We start from the raw sequence: 8,232 nt of genomic DNA on the forward strand, positions 1-8,232 counted from the left end.
AAACATTTATTGCACTTTTTAAAGTTAATAGCCCAACCTAAGGACTTCGAAATGCACAATCTGCAATACGTAATCTGGCACTTGACACTATTTTCGGGTTATGATCTCCAGACACACTTAAAATTAATTTTCTATTCACTTGAGAATAACTACAGACCTGGGGCCCGTTTCTCGAAAGGTACAAGCCTTGTATTACAAGTGTGTTTCCATGACAACCCATACGATTTGACAGTTCGCCCAGGGGCCCGTTTCTCCAAAGGTACAAGCCTTGTATTACAAGTGTGTTTCCATGACAACCCATACGATTTGACAGTCCGCGCACTTGTACTCGTAATACAAGGATTGTGCCTTTCGAGAAACGGGCCACTGGTGTGAAAGTGAATCTCGCTTCCATTACAATAAAGGTTAAAACTGTGTACTGCCAACCTACTTAGTTTCAAATGCCTTAGCTTGACTTTCAAAACATAGGTCATGGGTTCAAATCTCGGCTCCTAACATTGCGTATTATGGAGCAAATCTTTTAAGAACGAATAAATGTCAAATGAATTATTGATTGTGGAATTCTCGGAAAATCAAATAACAGGGTATAAAGAGACCTCTTGTTAATAGTTACGTAGGTACGACTTTATAGTTAGCACTGTTAGCAGATACATAACCATTAAACAGATAAATGAAAATATTAAATAGTTATTTGTTTTACAAGGGGGTAAAGTAGTTGTTTAACCGCATGTGCCAATATTGATACCCGAGCAAGCGAAAGATTCCAATATTGAACCGCGAGCGTAGCGAGTGGTTCAAAAAGAGGAATCTTGAGCGTTGCGAGGGTATCAAGGCACAAAGGTTAAACAAACTTTGCCACCGAGTGAAACACAAAATTTTTCACCACACCAACACGAACAAAATACTGACTATAAAACATCAAAATAAATGAAATCCATCAATTTATTCAATATTTATGATTCAAAATCATCATTTATAGGTAAAATGTGGCAGCCAGATTAAGACATCGAGTTATAATTTGTTTACTTTAAATTACTTTGCCCCCTTGTGGATAAAATGCAATTTTGCTATCTGTTTTCGAATAGCAAAGAAAGCCTTTACCGGTTGGTGTGGTGAAAACAATTAATCTATGTTCTCCAAGAGTCCATCGCGAATTTTCTCTCTGACGAACAATAAATGTAATGATGAACATTTTTCATCGGGTAGTTACACTTTCCGATTTGACAAGTTGCTCAGAAATCTTAGAATCATTGACGCTCCGTGACGTCAATATATAGTATTCGGTAGATATGAAGCGTTCTTGGCTAGATTTTCGAATTTACTATCGACCAATCTAAACACGAAATTTCACAGTAAATATTATCTAACAAATTTCAAACACAAAATAACACTTGACAAAAAATATTACACCGAAACGAAACTGCGGCTCTTCAAATACTCAAAAAAAGAAAAAGGTCACGTTTTCAAATTGGCATAACGAAGTGCTTTTTATTTCGCAAACTATTTAACTAACTCCGAAATTTAAATCCGCTGAATTGAATAGTTTTACACGACCATCTGTCTAAACCCACTCAGGCTTAATAAAAAATGTACTCTGGAAAACCGATACTGCGCGGTAAAAATGCTTTCTGCGCTGTCATGGCTTGGTCAGCTACTGGTGTCACAGAAGTGAGGACAGCCTTTCATTTTTACAAGCTTTTATTTAACTGGCGCATAAAAATCTTGTTTGAAAACACGTGCGTTGTGGTTCGTTTTGACGACCGCTCTGTGTACGTATCCGAATGCACAAACGCTCACGATAATATCTGTTTCGTAGCTATCTATCTCTCTTGCGTATTGGCGCGACAGAGCTGTCGGCGTATGGCGATGGCGTTGCAGAAATCCCATTCGGCTAGCGGATCAGGTGCCTAGCCGAATGGCACAAACGCTCACGAAACGCTCACGAAACGAAACGATAGTAGATATCTATCCCTATCGCTCTTGCGTATTGGCGCGACAGAGCCGGACTATGTTTCGTTTTCGTTTGGCGTCGGAGAAATGCCATTCGGCTACGGGGCCAGGTGCCGTAGCCGAGTGGCATTTCTGCGACGCGAAACGAAAACGAAACGTCGCGAAAGGTAGTCTGGCTCTGTCGCGCCAATACGCAAGAGAGATAGAGATAGATATCTACGAGCGTTTCGTTTCGTGAGCGTTTGTGCCATTCGGCTACGTACCCTGGCCTAATAATTAGTGGCTCTGCCTAAAACCGCGCTCCTGGGTTCGAATACCTGCCCGTAACGACATTTATTTGTGTGATGAGCACAGATATTTGTTACTGAGTTCATGGATGTTTTGTATGTATTTAAGTATTTGTACATTATTTATAACTATCGTTTGTACCAGGCAGTACAACACAAATTTTCTTGTGATTACCGTGGTGCTCAGTCAATCTGTGTAAGAATGTCCTATAATACTTATTTATTTATTTTTTTCATGCTTTAAAGGTTGACACATCACAAAAAACGAAGAAGCTTGAAGCTCTCCAAAATAATACCGATCTAAATAAATTCTATTCATTGTTGTTGTTTAATCATCTTGTATCGTTTCGTCTGCCGCAGTGAAAAGCACCTTATTTTGTTTATTTTATTGAACTATCTGTCTCATTCACGCTGTGTCTTCTCCCGTCGTAACGCCGGTGCTATATCGCGGCAACAGATGGCCAGTGGCTCCATCCTACGTGCGGGAATTTCTACATTAAAGGTTCAAATAAAACAGCTGTATTTGAAAACCGGTTTTAGATATACGTGCACTTATATAGTGTACATGCACTGTGTACTATTTATTGGCTAAAATTTGTTAAGAGGATACGGTAGCGAAAATGCTAAAATGGAAAGGAGCCCCGCTTTCAACTTGGGAATTTAAGTTAAATATACAAGTGTTATTAACTAGATTTATCGAAAAAAAATTGTCCATTAAGAACAACTCAGTAAAAAGATATTTCAAAAAAATCTTTAAAATCGAGGTTCCGCTCTCGACTCTTTCCTCCTTCAAAACTTAATCAATCGGAACGAAATTTGAGAATACGAATAACAATGAAATAATCTATGTCGGACCGTTTAGCTTTTTTGGTTAATTGTTACCAATCTTGAGTATCACACCTTTTTTTGCGCCACAATGAAAAAGGCCGTTTTTGGAAATTTTTGATTGGCTCTAGAGTCTTTAAAAAGCAGAATATCAAAAAAATCTAAACGGTCCGACACAGATAAAAATAATAACAATCTGTGTTGAAAAACTCATTGCTCTATCTTCAAAAACCAGGGAGGAAATAGTCGAGAGCGTTTGTATGGAGAATTGACCCCTACCGTATCGTCTTGAGTAACGGCACTCGACGACCGGACCAGGAGCCTGCTTGTGCTTACCAAGCTGATGATGCTGGGTTCGACCCCCGATAAGACCATTTATGTGTGTAATGAACACTAATATTTTTAGAACGCCTTCTGAAAGTGACTGAGAATGATACCTTTGCAGGTATCTATGTAGGTAATTGCTGTAAATCGATGGGCCAAGTACCAAGTAACTCAATAGGCAAGTGATCAAACGATCACGCTCCGTCGCAGATGTATCCTAGTTTCGTTAACCAAGAAGTGTTAGCTGTTAGCCACTTGGCTGCCAGCGTGGAGTTAATTCTCCTCATTAAAGCCCTCATCAAGATTTCAATAACCTAACCAAAAAAAAAATTTTGGAAAAACCTACGACCGTGACCTAATGGACAGAACACTCCCGACTAATTCAGCTTTCAAACAAAAAAAAAACTTAATCTAAATCGGTTCATGCGTGCGGGAGCTACGATGCCACAGAGAGACACACACATATACAGACAAACAGACAGACACGTGAAACTTATAACACCCCATCGTTTCGCGTCATAGGTTTTTTAACCCAAATATATAGTAGGTACTTCCCTTGTATAACAAGATATTTCCCTTGTAGGTTTTAACTTCTGATTAGCAGAAACGTCTGCAATCGATGCCACTAGGCTTAGAATAAATTTAAAAGTGGAAAATGTCTGCCTTGGGTGAGACTTGAACTCACGGCCTTTGGATCGATACTCCAACGCTCTGCCAACTGAGCCACCAAGACTTCAACCAAGCCAGCGAAATTTTCCACTACTAAGGTCAATGGGACCCGTAGCGACATCTACCGTAACGCCGCGTCTTGCGTGAGCGACGAACCCGCGACGGCGACGCGATGCGATGCGATGCGACGAAATCAAACCTTCTATCTCTATGGACTTGTCTTAGGTGGGCGACGGAACGCGACGGCGATGCGACGCGACGAACTAGCGATGAACATGCGAATGTTAAGCGACGCGATGCGACGCGATGCGATCAAACCGCTGTGTTCATATGGGAGCGTCTTGCGTAAGCGACGGCCCGCGACGGCCCGCGACGGCGATGCGACGCGATGCGATGGCGATGGGCGCGCGATCAAGCTATTTGATTTTTAGAAGCAAATTCAATACGTAGAGAGGTCGGACTAGAGAAATAACGATTGATTACTAGTCTCACATTTCATTCTTTATATTTTCTTATAATAAAAATTCAAAATATTCAAATTAACATAAGTTGACCAAAGGAGTAATGTGCCTAAAAAGTAAGGAAATTACAACTTTTGTAACTTGTATTGACAGCCTTTGATTATGTGCACGGTGATACGAGATTGTCTGTGTAAAATATTAAAATTTAAGTGTGAACTAAAAATATGAAACACTAGTGCGATGACCTTACGATATATGTACTAGCACTTGACTTTGGTGAATAGGATCACAAAATTAACTAGTTATTACAACGGGCTCGTAGCCTAGCGGTTTCGACGTCTGGACGCCGCGCCAGCGGTGTGAGTTCGAACCTCGGCTGAGGCGTGCTTTTGCAGTTTTATTTTTGTTTCTTTTATTTTTTATTAATTGATTGTTTACTTTTTTCTTTCTGTAAGAATCTTCATTCTTATTTTTATTTTATTTTTAATAACTCCGGCTTTTATACTAACAAGGAAAGGTACCCATACAAAAAAAATATAATTAGACTACTCTTTAAGGGGCGTTCATTGTAATTCCTGCGATTCCTGCATTTATTGAGATATAATCCTAAACCAGAACTTCTTGTTGCCATATTAAAAAAAATACATATAAGACATACATTTGTGTCGATAGATATTTTTCAGTACAGATGGTGTTTTTTTTACGCACTAGTGCGAGAAGTGGTTCATTATATGCCAGGACGAAACTTTGGAGGCTCATCTGTACTGAAAAACGTCGTACGATACACGTGCGAAAAGGAAATTCGTAACTCGTGTCGATTTAAAACACTCCCTTCGGTCGTGTTTTAATTTATCGCCACTCGTTTCGAACTTCCTTTTTTACGCACTTGTATCGTAATGTACTATTTTAAAGCACATAAAATTCGAATAAAATACACTGCTGACACGGGCCCGCTCACTGCTCAGTTCAGTCTGCGCTGCGCCCAGCGCTCATAGACAGTGGACCTACGTTCGATAGTCCGGCCACAGATCAAATAATACTAGTACAGATACCAGACCTAATCCCATACTAAAAATGGGCGCCGTCCTAAGTATTCTAGACCTGTAGGCTAAATTTAATCCACACTCAAAGAGCTAGATGGCGCCAGTAGCCACGCGTGGCCAACAAAACTCTTATCAGTATCCTACGTCGAAATAGTCATCAAACTGCAACATCTTGCGACATCTGTTTTAGCTTTCACGCACTAAACCTATAACGTCACATGGACGTTTAAAGTCGAACATTACTAGATGGCGTTGCCGTGCGGCTTGTATGTGTGCTCGCCGCGTACGTATAATATACTCGCTCTGTCCGCAACACATGCAAGCGGAATTGAATGAACGAGATCCGCGGCGCCCCACCCCGCGCCCCACGCCCCGCGCCCCGCGACCACGGCGCCGGCGACCTTGAGTTGAGAGGCCCCAGCCCCCGACCAAAGGATGCATTGATTTGTTAAAATTTAAACTCACTCACGCACTCTAAAGCAGGCGCGTAGTTAATTAGAAATATGGAAATGAATATTATTATGTAAGAAATACATAAGTATAATAGCTAAGAATGTACATGTAGTAAACATAATGAACAAAATGTAAAGTACGTATTTGATAAAACATTTTCGAGAGTAATATTTTTATTCATAAAATTGTGCAAACACTGCAAACTTAATTTAAACTCCGAAACTATTTATTTTCTGAAACATGGTATGAAATGTTGTCATTACGTCCTTTTAAGTTAAAATATGCTTCCCGGTACCACAACATAGTGTAATTTAAAAATACAGATATAAAATTAATACTTCGCAAATAAATTACGACTATAAACACATAAAATTATTAAAACACCAAGACCAGACAATTTAAGCCTGGCGTCCACTAGGCGCGCCGATCGAGCCTTGGTAACCCTTAGGCCGTTTTTACATTATCGTTTTTACATAAAAAAACCGGCCAAGTGCGAGTCGGACTCGCCCACCGAGGGTTCCGTACAAACTTTCTTTCAAACTACCTAGTAAAAATAATCTCATATTTTCATATAACTCTAATGACTTGACTAGAAGACAAAAGTATAGGCACTAATGAGTATTATAGTGTATAGCGCCATCTCCCGGTCAATTTGATAACTAATTTGCGCGACCTGGTTTTTCAGGGATAATTCTTTATAATGTTAAACGATTTAAACAGTTTTTACTTTATTGGACAGAAGATGGTTTACGTAACATCTCGTATTAATTTGAAGTACGATATACATCCGCAAGGGTGGGTAAATTGAAAGTAAAAATTTTAAAAGTTTTTTGTGAATTAAAAAAAGTATTCAAAATACAAACACGATTATATTTTTCCTGTAATATATAGCATAAAACCAATGTTTACTAAAATTTTCATAATTTTTCGTTGGTAAACTTCGGAGATAAGGGGGGGGGACGGTATTTTTTTTACATTTTCCTTCAAAATTCTTTTTTTTTCCACAACAAAAAAATTATAAAAAATAGTTTATTTACGTTCAATTTGAGCTCTTTCCAACGATACCCCACTTGACCTAGTAACTTGAAATTTACAGTTTGCCCCCCTTTCATTTTCACATTTTGGCCATTTTTTACAATTAAAATTAATATATTTAAAAAAATTATACTTTCTATTTGTAGAGGTTTACAATGTTCACAACTATTCCAAATTTCAAGTTGATAGCATTAGTAGTTCTCGAGATATTTAGGAATGTGACAGACGGACAGACAGACGGACAGAGTCGCACCGATTTTAAAATGCTGTTGCGCTTCGCGCGACGCAAGTGCGGCGTCGCGTCGAGGTCTAGGCCCACTCCGCCGCAAATCGGCGACCGAGCGCGCATTCGTGTGCGTTCGGAAATCCTAGCCAGTCGGCAATCGTCGCGTCTCATACTTCCATATCGATAAGGTTTGATTTCGCATGCATCGCATCGGTCGTGCATATAGCAAATGTCGGAAGGATTTCAAAGGCAAAAATCAAAGATGGCGGCTTCAATGTATGGGATATCGGTCCTACATCCGATATCGGATCGGATAATGTGAAAACGCACTAACGGTTAATGCTTAGGCCGTTTTCACATTATCCGATCCGATATCGGGTGTCAGATCGACATCCTACATCCGATAAACGCTTCCGATAGTGTCGGATGTACAGTCAACCAATTGGAACCCTAGGCCACTCTACAACCATGTCAAAATGACAAGCAGTAAGAGGTTTCTTACAATCTGATTTATAACGTTACTATGACATAGTTCTACAGTGGCCTAGGGTTCCATTTGGTTGACTGTAGGTCCGATAAAAAGCATTGTTCCAAATCAATGAAGTATGATTTTGTATCAAAAAGTATTTAAAAAATGTTTTATATTTAATAATTATAAGCACTATATTCCAAATATTATATTGTAAAATTAAAATAACGGCATAAAAAATACTCAAGAGTGTCAGGCAAAATAAATAATTTTACATTCAATTGTATCTACTAAAAGATGATAAAACTAGTATCCACAATTCGGACCGATGCATTACAAACTTTTTTTTTCAATGGAAATTGTTCAACTAATTTGAATTTCGATCATTGGCAGCTGTTTAATAGAAATAGACGACATTTTTGTCACGCACACTACTACAAACGTATACCTACATTATTTAACAAACAAATATTATCGGCTGACAGCTGAA

General features: G+C 39.1%; 1 non-coding gene across 1 annotated transcript; it reads right to left on the reverse strand.

Moving 5' to 3' along the window:
• Positions 1 to 4,046: 4,046 nt before the first annotated feature.
• Positions 4,047 to 4,119, reverse strand: Trnad-auc. The gene has a single exon. It is a non-coding gene; the product is annotated as a tRNA-Asp (tRNA).
• Between the last annotated feature and the right edge of the window lie 4,113 nt (positions 4,120 to 8,232).

This window comes from Leguminivora glycinivorella, chromosome 18 (genome assembly GCF_023078275.1).
Source record: "Leguminivora glycinivorella isolate SPB_JAAS2020 chromosome 18, LegGlyc_1.1, whole genome shotgun sequence".
Lineage (NCBI taxonomy): Eukaryota > Metazoa > Arthropoda > Insecta > Lepidoptera > Tortricidae > Leguminivora > Leguminivora glycinivorella.